The following is a 12,226-nucleotide window of genomic DNA, read 5'->3' as shown; positions in this document are numbered from 1 at the left end:
AGGGAACTCTACTCAATAATCTGTAATGATCTAGATGGGTAAAGAATCTAAAAAGGATTGGATATATCTGTATGTATAACTGATTCACTCTGCTGTGAAGCAGAAAATAATATAATGCTGTAAATCAACTATACTCCAATAAAAAAAATTTTAAATAACAAAATGTATGATTCAATGGGAAAAAGCTGTATTTCAAGTGTCATGGCTAATCCATATAGGAAAAGTTAATAGCAATTTACAACACAACAAGTCTGAAAAATAATCTTTCATTTTAAAAAGAACAGACTCAAAAGTAATAACAATTCTCATTGTGGTTGAGGGTACACTGCAATAGACATTCATATACAAGACAACATGGTATAGTTTAAAAAAGCAAATATGCTCTAATGCTGTCAAAAACAGTTGACATTATGTTAAGAGTTCTACTCAATTTTTAGTTTTGCAAACACTTGCGCATGAAAAGTGAAAGTGAAAGTCACTCAGTCATGTCCAACTCTTCACGACCCCATGGACTATATAGTCAATGGAATTCTCCAGTCCAGAATACTGGAGTGGGTAGCCGTTCCCTTCTCCAGGGGATCTTTGCCACCCAGGGATTTAACCCAGGACTCCCACATTGCAGGCAGATTCTTTACCAGCATAGCCTCAAGGGAAGCCCAAGCATACTGGAGTGGGTAGACTATCCGTTCTCCAGTGGAGCTTCCTGACCCAGGAATCAAACTGGGGTCTCCTGCATTGCAGGTGGATTCTTTACCAACTGAGCTATCAGGGGAGCCCCTTGTCATGTATGTGTAACATATAAAGGACTTGACTTGTTCCTCTGGATACAGGGATTTGATGAGACAAAAAGCATAAAATCAGAACTCTCACGTAGGCCACAATGTAACCTGGGTGTCACATTTTGATTTTCTATAAGTCTGTGATTATAACTTGGAGGCTCAATTCCCTCCAATTTGGAAGGATTCCAGAATTATGTTGGGTGTATATTCTCAAAATCTCTCCACTGTGGTATCTTTATACAAAGCCAAAATTATGGATTTCAGATCAAAGGGTGGGTTTCGTTGTTCTGTTGACCTCTTGCATCTCAATCCCAACACAGGGAAGAATTTCTCTTTTATCAAATAGTGATTGAAGCTGGAAAGACACATCTGTGTCACCTTGATCTAGGAGCACAGTTTCCTAAAATCTAACACAATTCTGGGACACTGAAATTTCATTTCTGATTTCTTAGGACCAAGAGAAACTGTAAGGATATGGGAAAGCACACTTGCACCATCAGAAATGGAATCAAAGCTTTCCACTGGGTGGTCTACATTTTACCCAGAAAGCATCTAAGGGACAGAGGTCCACTTTAATGATCTACTACACCCAGAGAGAGCTACACTTAGATATTGAAACAGAAGAAGCACCACAGATCAGAGCAATTGCAAGCAAGGCCTCTCTTGAACATTATCTCTGCTTTTTCCTTGCACTTTGTCTATGATTCAGAAACATAAGTCTCTGAGTGAATACTGAAAAGGTGAAAAAGCACAATGTAACTAAATGCAAAAGGCGTCTACTAGGGTATGCCCTCAGTTCAGCCAATCAGTCATGTCCAACTATTTGAGACCCCATGAACTGCAGCAGGCCAGGCCTCCCTGTCCATCACCAACTCCAGAGTTTACTCAAACTCATGTCCATCGAATCAGTGATGTCATCCAACCATCTTATCCTCTGTCGTCCCCTTCTCCTGCTGTGTTCAATCATTTTCAGCATCAAGGTCTTTTCCAATGAGCTGGCTCTTCCCATCAGGTGGTCAGTGTTGGATCTTCAGCTTTAGCATCAGTCCTTCCAATGCATACTGAGGATTGATTGCCTTTAGGATTGACTGGTTGGATCTTCTTGCAGTCCAAGGGACTCTCAAGAGTCATTTGAACCACAGTTCAAAAGCATCAATTCTTTGGCACTCAGCTTTCTTTATAGTCCAACTCTCACATCCATACATGACTACTGGAAAAACCATAGCTTTGACTAGACGGACCTTTGTCAGCAAAGTAATGTCTCTGTTTTTTAATATGCTGTCTAGGTTGATCACAGCTTTCCTTCCAAGAAGCAAGTGTCTTTTAATTTCATGGCTGCAGTCACCATCTGCAGTGATTTTGGAGCCCCCCCCAAATAAAGTCTGTCATTGTGTCCATTGTTCCCCATCTATTTGTCATGAAGTGATGAGACCGGATGCCATGATCTTAGTTTTTTGAATATTGAGTTTTAAGCCGTTTTTCACTCTCCCCTTTCACTTTCATCAAGAGGTTCTTTAGTTCTCCTTCGCTTCTGCCAGAAGGGTGGTGTCATCTGCATATCTAAGGTTATTGATATTTCCCCCAGCAATCTTGATTCCAGCTTTTGCTTCATCCAGTCTGGCATTTTGAATGATGCATTCTGCATGAAAGTTAAATAAGCAGGGTGACAATAAACAGCCTTGATGTACTCCTTTCCCAATTTGGAACCAGTCTGTTGTTCCATGTCCAGTTCTAACTGTTGCTTCTTGACCTGCATACAGATTTCTCAGGAAGCAGGTCAGGTGGTGTGGTATTCCCATCTCTTGAAGAATTTTCCACAGTTTGTTGTGATCCACACAGTCAAAGACTTTGGCATAGTCAATAAAGCAGAAGTAGATGTTTTTCTGGAACTCTCTTGCTTTTTCAATGATCCAATGGATGTTGGCAATTTGATCTCTGGTTCCTCTTCCTCTGCTAAATCCAGCTTGAACCTCTGGAAGTTCAAGGTTCACATATTGCTGAAGCCTGGCTTGGAGAATTTTGAGCATTATTTTGCTAGCATGTGAGATGAGTGTAATTGTGTGGTAGTTTGAGCATTCTTTGGCATTGCCTTTCTTTAGGATTGGAATGAAAACTGACCTTTTCCAGTCCTGTGGCCACTGCTGAGTTTTCCAAATTTGCTGGCATATTGACTGGCATATTGCTGGCATATTGGCAGCAATTTCACAGCATCATCTTTTAGGATTTGAAATAGCTCAACTGGAATTCCAATACCTCCACTAGCTTTGCTTGTAGTGATGCTTCCTAAGGCCCACCTGACTTCACATCCCAGGATGTCTGGCTCTAGGTAAGTGATCACCGTGTCATGGTTATCTGGGTCATGAAGATGTTTTTTTGTACAGTTCTTCTGTGTATTCTTGCCACCACTTCTTAATATCTTCTGCTTCTGTTAGGTCCATACCATTTCTGTCCTTTATTGTGCCCATCTTTACATGAAATGTTCCATTGGTATCTCTCATTTTCTTGAAGAGATCTCTAGTCTTTCCCATCCTATTGTTTTCCTCTATTTCTTTACAATGATCACTGAGGAAGGCTTTCTTATCTCTCCTTGCTATTCTTTGGAACTCTGCATTCAAATGTGTTTATCTTTCTTTTTCTCCTTTGCTTTTCGTTTCTCTTTTTTCACAGCTATTTGTAAGGCCTCCTCAGACAGCCATTTTGCCTTTTTGCATTTCTTTCTTTGGGGGGGAGGGGATGGTCTTGATCACTGCCTCCTGTACAATGTCACGAACATCTGTCCATAGTTCCTCAGGCGCTCTATCAGGTCTAATCCCTATAATCTATTTCTCACTTCTGCTATATAATCATAAGGGGTTTGATTTAGGTCATACCTGAATGGTCTACTGGTTTTCCCTACTTTCTTCAATTTAAGTCTGAATTTTGGAATAAGGAGCTCATGGTCTGAACTCCTTAAGTTTCCATTAGTATTCATCTTATTCATCTTAAGTTCCCATAAGTATTCATCTTATGGAAACTAAATCACTAGCAAGGAGAACATCCTACTGCTACATCAACAGAATGGATGGCTCTTCATGAATGAGCATGAGGAAAGGAGGTTGTCACAGAATCTTCTTACCATTTACATTATGTGAAGGTTAAGATCAGACTAAACTGTGATACAGTGATGGAGATCAGGACAGTACATGGGACATGACACTGAGGAGGAAGTGAGAGTGAGGCTGTGGTGGGGGTGGTTGTTAGTGTGGTTCAGGATGTAAATGAGAGGACCTTCTGAGGCTTTCAGATTTTTCTATCTTGATCAGGACCTTGGTTACATTTTAATTATTGAAATAGTCATTGACATGTACATATTCTCTATCTATTCATGACTTCGTGAACAAGATTTGCTTCAACTAAAATTCAAAGAAAAATGAAGAATATTAAAAGACAAAATCTGTACTGTGAGGGAAGTTCTCTACATCAGTCTCCAGTGAAGAGACTGACAGTGTGATATGAATAAGGAAGTCTACACAATGTAATCAGTTCCATGTGAGTCTTATTTGGTGTGTTTCCCTCACCTTTTATCTCCAAATCAGTGTCTTCTTCTCAAAACACTGTAATGAACTTTGAAATAAATAGATTAGATACATGTCCCCACTCTTTGAATGTTGTCCTGTACTGTATGACACTCACCTCACAAAGGATGGGGGCAAATCCTCTTACATAGGTTGGGTATGCAGAACAAGTCAACAGGGTCGTTTTCATTTGTGCTGCCTCCAGTTCCTCCTCTTCTCAAACTCTTCAACAAAAAACACGTATCCTTTGCCAACATAGTGCCATGTTTTGCGATGAGCACTGGCACACAATAAACAAGAGAGATGTGTTCCCTTTCTTTCTCTATAACGTAGTATACATGCAATCACAGGTGTGGAGGTGATATGTAGGATGGTGTAGGGAGCTAAGGGAGACACCAGGAATTTATATAGCCACACTGATATTTTGAAAATGAAAACAAAGAGGGTTACAGGGCATCCAAGTGAGCACATATACTGAAGATTCACATCAGGAAGTGAGCTAAATGAAGCAATGGTGGCACAATAGGCAAAACTTCTCCTCTATGAGCTAGACATGACAGAGAAGGGAACTGAGCTTATATTCTCAACTAACTTCTCTTGTTATTAATAGAAAAGCAGTTTGTCTGTCTCAGTAAGGAGAAGGCAGGTTTCAGTTTGTCTTCCTTCCAATCCAGTAACCACCTTCCCTTTCCTCCCCTCCTCTGTAGTCAGGGTTGCTTCACCATTCATTACTCCATGTCTGTATGCAGCTTTCTAAGTTCATTGTTAGCAAGCTAATGCTCAAAATCCTTCAAGCTAGGCTTCAGCAGTACGTGCATGAAGGACTTCCAGATGTACAAGCGGGATTTAGAAAAGGCAGAGGAACCAGAGATCAAATTACCAACATCTGTTGTATCATAGAAAAAAAGCAGGGAATTTCAGAAAAACATCTACTTCTGCTTCATTGACCATGCTAAAAGCCTTTGACTGTGTGGATCACAACAAACTGTGGAAAATTCTCAACAAGATGGAAATACCAGAACACCTTACCTGCTTCCTGAGAAACCTGTATGCAGGTGAAGAAGCAACAGTTAGAAACGGAAATGAAACAACAGACTGGTTTGAAGTTGGGAAAGGAGTACGTCAAGGCTGTATACTGTCACCCTGTTGATTTAACTTACATGAGGAGTGCAGCATGCAAAATGCCAGTCTGGATGAATCACAAGCTGAAATCAAGATTGCTGGAAGAAATATCAACAACTTCATATATGCAGAAGGTACCACTCTAGCAACAGAAAGTGAGGAGGAACTAAAGAATCTCTTGATGAGGATGAAAGAGGAGAGTGAAAAAGCTGGCTTAAAACTCAACATTCAAAAACTAAGATCATGGCATCCAGTCCCATCACTTCATGCAAAGAGATGGGGAGAAAGTGAAAACAGTGACAGATTTAATTTTCTTGGGCTCCAAAAGCGCTACAAATGATCACTGCAGCCATGAAATTTAAAGATGATTGTTCCTAGGAAGAAAAGCATTGACAAAGGTAGACAGTGTTTTAAAAGGCAAAGACATCATTTTGCCAACAATTATCTGTATTTTCAAAGCTATGGTTCTTCCAGTAGTCATGTACAGTTGTGAGAGTTTGACGATAAAGAAAGCTGAAAAAAAAAAAAAAAAGTGAAGTCGCTCATTCGTGTCCGACTCTTTGCGACCCCATGGACTATAGCCTACCAGGTTCCTCCATCCATGGGATTCTCCAGGCAAGAATGTTGGAGTGGGTTGCCATTGCCTTTTCCATGAGCTCTGAAGAATTGATACTTTCAAAGTGGAGTGCTGTGGAAGACTCTTGAGAGTCCCTTGGGCTGCAGGGAGAACAAACTAGTCAATCCTAAAGGAAATCAAATCTGAATATTCACTGGAAGGGACTGATGCTGAAGCTCCATACTTTGGCCTCCTGATGCGAATGCTGCCTCATTGGAAAAACCCGTGATGCTGAATAAGATTGAAAGCAAAAACAGAAAGAGGCAGCAGAGGATGAGATGGTTGTATGGCATCACCAACTCAATGAACTTGAGTTTGAGCAAACTCTAAGAATAGTGAAGCACAGAGAAGTCTGCCATGCCACAGTTCATGGGGTTGCAAAGAGTCAGACACGACTTAGCAATTGAATATCAACAGCAAAGTACTCGTGAGGTTTATTGGTGATAATCAGCCACTGAGCAGATTCTACCAGCCACCTGATGAATGATGGGCACACAAGTTCAGCCAGTTGTCTCTTCATTATTTGTCACATTATTATTGATAACAGATACTTTTTGCCTTCCATCTAAAATCCACCACTTCACTTGTTGGGTCAAAAATAGAAGTTCATGTTCTGTTAAACAAATTCTAGGAAAATATGAGCTCCTAAATATTATAAATATATAATAATATATTTCATAAATAAATATTAACTCAAATATGAGTTTCTTTGTACTACATACAAAGGATCACAGACTTTGGAGTCAAACTGTCCCTCTCTTTATTCACTAGGGGATTTTTTAAGAAACTTTAAAGTTTAAACTTAGAGTCACTCACAAGCATGATTTCCTCCCAAAGTCTGGCACATGATCTAGCAATTTTGTGCACATAGTGTATTTTCATAACACATATTCTTAAAAAAAGAATAAGCCCTTAAATTATGTAAGCCCCTACACCAACAAGTATTGTAAGTACACCTGCTACTCATTACTCCACTTCCAGTGATATTGGTAACTGACTACACAAATGAGTTACTTATTTATTGGGTTGGTCAAAAATTTGTTCAGAGTTTTCACTAACATCCTACAGAAAAAACAATTTTTTTGGCCAACCCAATATATCTCACTCAGTTCTCTCATCAATAAAGTAAGGAAAGGAACTTTTCTGGCAGTCCAGTAGTTAAGAATTTTCCTCCAAATGCAGGAAGTGTGAATTCAACCTCTGGTTGGGGAACTAAGATCCCACATGCCTGGCAGCCAAAAAAAACAAAACAAACAGAAGCAATACTGTAGCAAATTTAATAAAGTCTTTTTTTAAATGGTCCACATTTTAAAAACTTTATAAAAAAGAGTGGCACAATATATTTTAAATGATTAAAGGGGAAAATCTACAACCAATATACTCTACCCAGCAAGACGCTCATTCATATTGGACAGAGAAATCAAAAGCTTCACAGGCAAGCAAAATCTTAGAGAGTTCAGCACCATCAAATCAGTCATACAAAAATGCTAAAGGAACTTCTGTAGGTAAGGGAGGCAGAAAAGAGGCCACACTTGTATATAAGAAAATCTAAATGGGAAACCCCACAGGTAAAGGCAAACATAAAGTAATTGTACAATATCATCCACCCACAAATATGATATCAAAACCAGTAATAATTATTAAAAGAGAAGAACACAGCTGCAGGAAATGGGAACTACATTTGAAATTAAGAAACCAGAAACTTAAAAGAACCTTGTACATATATAGATTGCTATTATCTATTATCTTCTTGGTGATAGCTATGGATGAAAACCAATGGTCAATCAAAAGGAGAAACAGAGCATCTTTTCAAGCCAACCTGGGCACTATAATCTGGAAGACAGACTTCCAGAAAATTCTGAAGTCTGTTCTGTTTGTTAGAAGTTGAAGCCAAAGAAATAAATGTTTCAAGACAAAGAATCATACATCAAAGTGTCACATTGACATTTGTCCAGTTCTGAATGTAACAAGTGAGAATAGGTCACCATGACCCGTTTCGGTTGAGCTTGCATCCCCGATTCGGCTGAGCATGCCAACCACAGAGAAGGTCTGGTTAATGTCTAACATAGATGCACTTTAAGGAGGGACCAATTAAGGGCCGGGAATATGCTATGCTTCAATTTTCAAGGTTCTTTTAAGTTTCTGGTTTCTTCATTTCAAATGTAGTTCCCATTTGTTCAATTTTCAAGTCCAGCCTTAAAAAAAAAAACAATTTTATTCCATCATAGCAATTCCATCAGGTGTGACCTACCCCAGTGTAGTTTTGATTTATATATTTATATTTCTCTGATGATTGATGATGTTGAGCAATTTTTCAAATACCTGTTAGCCATTTGTATCTCTTTCTTGGAGAAATGCCTATTCAATTCCTTTGCCCATTTTTCTGGTTCCATTTTATGGTGATAAGATACAATATCAATAACCTCAGATATTCAGATAATACCATCCTTATGGCAGAAAGTGAAGAGGAACTAAAGAGCCTCTTGATGAAAGTGAAAGAGGAGAGTAAAAAAGTTGGCTTAAAGTTCAGCATTCAGAAAACTAAGATCATTGCATTCGGTCCCATCACTTCATGGCAGATAGATGGGGAAACAATGGAAAGAGTGACAGGCTTTATTTTCTTGGACTCCAAAATCACTGCAGATGGTGACTGCAGCCATGGAATTAAAAGACACTTGCTCCTTTGAAGAAGAGCTGTGACCAACCTAGACAGCATATTAAAAAGCAGAGATGTTACTTTGCCAACAAAGGTCTGTCTAGTCAAGGCTATGGTTTTTCCAGTAGCCATGTATGAATGTGAGAGTTGGACTATAAAGAAAGCTGAGCACTAAAGGATTGATGCTTTGGAACTGTGGTGTTGGAGAAGACTCTTGAGAGTCCCTTGGACTGCAAGAAGATCCAACCAGTCCATCCTAAAGGAAATCAGTCCTGAATATTCATTGGAAGGACTGATGCTGAAGCTGAAACTCCAATATTTTGGCCACCTGATGGGAAGACCTGACTCACCGGAAAAGACCCTGATGCTGGGAAATATTGAAGGCAGGAGGAGAAGGGGACAACAGAGGATGAGATGGTTGGATGGCATCACCAACTCGATGAACATGAGTTTGAGCAAACTCCAGGAGTTGGTGATGGACAGGGAAGCCTGAAGTGCTATAGTCCACAGGATCACAAAGAGTCAGACATGACTGAGCAACTGAACTGAACTGAAGATACAAATAACATAAAATTTACATTCCAAGAATTATAATCCAAATATTGGCTATATTCTCTCACGTTGTGTAATACATCCCCGGGTTGTTCTTGTTGCTGGTCAGTCACTAAGTCATATCTGACTCCATGAACTACAGCATGCCAGGCTCTTCTGTCCTGCACTCTCTCCAGGAGTTTGCTCAGATTCATGTCCTTTGAGTCGGTGATGCTCTCTCACAATCACATGCTCGGCTGCCTCCTTCTCCTTTGCTTTCACTCTTTCCCAGCATCAGAATCTTTTCCAGTGAGCCAGCTCTCCGCATCAAGTAGCCACTGTATTGGAACTTCAACTTCAACATCAGTCCTTCCAATGAATATTCAATGTTGATTTCCTTTAGGATTGACTAGTTTGATCTCCTTGCCGTCCAAGAGATCCTCAAGAGTCTTCTCCAGCACCACAATTCCAGAGCATCAATTCTTTGGTGCTCAGCCTTCTTTACAGTCCAACTGTGACATCCACACACAACTACTGGAAAAACCGTAGATTTGACTACATGGACCTTTGTTGGCAAAGTAATGTCTCTGTTTTTTAATACCTTGTGTAGGTTTGTCATAGCTTACCTTCCAGGAAGCAAACATCTTTCAATTCCATGGCTGCAGTCACCACCTGCAGTGATTTTGGAGCCCAAGAAAATAAAATCTGTCACTGCTTCCACTTTTTAGCCTTCTGTTTGCCATGAAGTGATGGGACTGAATGCCATGATCTTCATTTTTTGAATGTTGAGTTTCAAGCCAGCTTTTCCACTCACCTCTTTCTTCCTCATCAAGAGGCTCTTTAGATTCTCTCCACTTTCTGCCATTAGAGTGCTATCATTTGCATACTGAAGTTGTTGATATTTCTCCCAGCAATTGATTCCAGCTTGTGATTCACCCAGCCTGGCATTTCACCTGATATACTATGCATATAAGTTAAATAAGCAGGGTGACAATATACAGCCTTGTCATACTCCTTTCCCAGTTTGGAAACAGAAATTGCACCACATTCCACTTGGCTTTAATTAAAAGCAAAGGATTGTATTTTGTTAATTATTTGCTGTTACAGTACAAACAATGAAACACTTGCTTTCTGTTCTTTTCTCAGAAAAATCACAGGGCATCTACTCTTTCGTCTCTCAAATTCCATTTTCTGTAAATGACTGAAGACTGTGTAGCAGGTTTATTATAGATTACTCAAAGGTCAAGTACATGGCAAAGTCCTATGCTGGTTTCATAGAATCACTGAGGACAAACATATTCAGACAGTAAATCTTTAAACAGATTTAATGTTCATCAGATACAAGTATTTTTGGTAAATTATTTTCTTTCTGACTTTACAAAAAATCAAACATCCCATGCTCCCAAAAGAACTAGGGAAACCGATTCCTTTGATCTGTTGCAGTAGTGAAGCAAGTTAGACCCATGGATGAGAAACTGTCATGAGGTCACAAAGATGTACTGTGAGTTAATGAAAGAAAATATTTTTCTTCCTTTAAGCTTCTCTCCATAAAGTCATTTTGACTCCTCTTGAATACCACCTGTTCACAATAGTCTTTGAGGAATTCCTGGATGAAATTGGTGGTCTAGGGAAATTTCAGATACTTTCAATGGTTTCCCTGATAGCTCAGTTGGTAAAGAATCCACCTGCAATGCAGGAGACCCTGGTTTCATTCCTAGATTGGGAAGATCTGCTGGAGAAGGGAAAAGCTACCCACTCCAGTATTCTGGCCTGGAGAATTCTACAGATTGTATAGACTCCCAAAGAGTCAGAGATGACTGAGCAACTTTCACTTTTTCAAATGGTTTTAATTCTCCCTTCTCTCATGATAGTAGTCTGTCATATGCTGTTGGAGAATTTCACTGCAGCTATTCCTGGTCATCGCTGCTGGGTCCACTTTCTTGATAATGCCGCTGTCTCAGATAATGACACTGGGATCCTCAGCCCTGATGTCCTCCTGAGAATATCCATCCCCTTGGATTCTAACTTGAAGCCAGAGAAATGTCATCACTTCCTCTACCCCCAGTGGCAGCTCCTTCACCTGAATGGGACCTTCCCCAACATGAGTGAGCAGAACCCTGTGTGGACAGCTGGGTGTATGACCTCAGCTTGTTCTCTTCCACCATTGTGACTGAGGTCAAGGCCTCATTTACCTCTTGTAACTATATGATCTCTATGTTTAGAATAACATTAAGTAAACAGGGTTCAGGTTTTCAATTATTGAGTAGATAGTATAGCCAGCTGCCTTTCATACTTTTAGTAAGTAGTGGTTATCTTTTTAATTACCAAGCACTTTATTTTTCATTACAATTGAGTATAGAGGAAAAATAAGCTGGAAATGAATCTTAGTATCCCAAAACTTTATTATTTTTTGCCAGTTTAATCATCATTTTTATTAAAAATTTTTGTAGAGGTACACTTTCTGATTGTCTGAAAGCTCAGTTCATTAATTTTTTTTTTATTAGTTGGAGGCTGATTACTTCACAATGTTTCAGTGGGTTTTGTCATACATAGACATGAATCAGCCATGGAGTTACATGTATTCCCCATCCCGATCCCCCCTCCCACCTCCCTCTACACCCGATTCCTCTGGGTCTTCCCAGTGCACCAGGCCCGAGCACTTGTCTCATGCATCCCACCTGGGCTGGTGATCTGTTTCACCATAGATAATATACATGCTGTTCTTTTGAAACATCCCACCCTCACCTTCTCCCACAGAGTTCAAAAGTCTGTTCTGTACTTCTGTGTCTCTTTTTCTGTTTTGCACATAGGGTTATCATTACCATCTTTCTAAATCCCATATATATGTGTTAGTATGCTGTAATGTTCTTTATCTTTCTGGCTTATTTCACTCTGTATAATGGGCTCCAGTTTCATCCATCTCATTAGAACTGATTCAAATGAATTCTTTTTAATGGCTGAGTAAATA

Source organism: Cervus canadensis, chromosome 29, assembly GCF_019320065.1.
Source record: "Cervus canadensis isolate Bull #8, Minnesota chromosome 29, ASM1932006v1, whole genome shotgun sequence".
Classification (NCBI taxonomy): domain Eukaryota; kingdom Metazoa; phylum Chordata; class Mammalia; order Artiodactyla; family Cervidae; genus Cervus; species Cervus canadensis.
The sequence above is the reverse complement of the archived record's forward strand: the minus strand, read 5'-3'. Positions refer to the sequence as shown.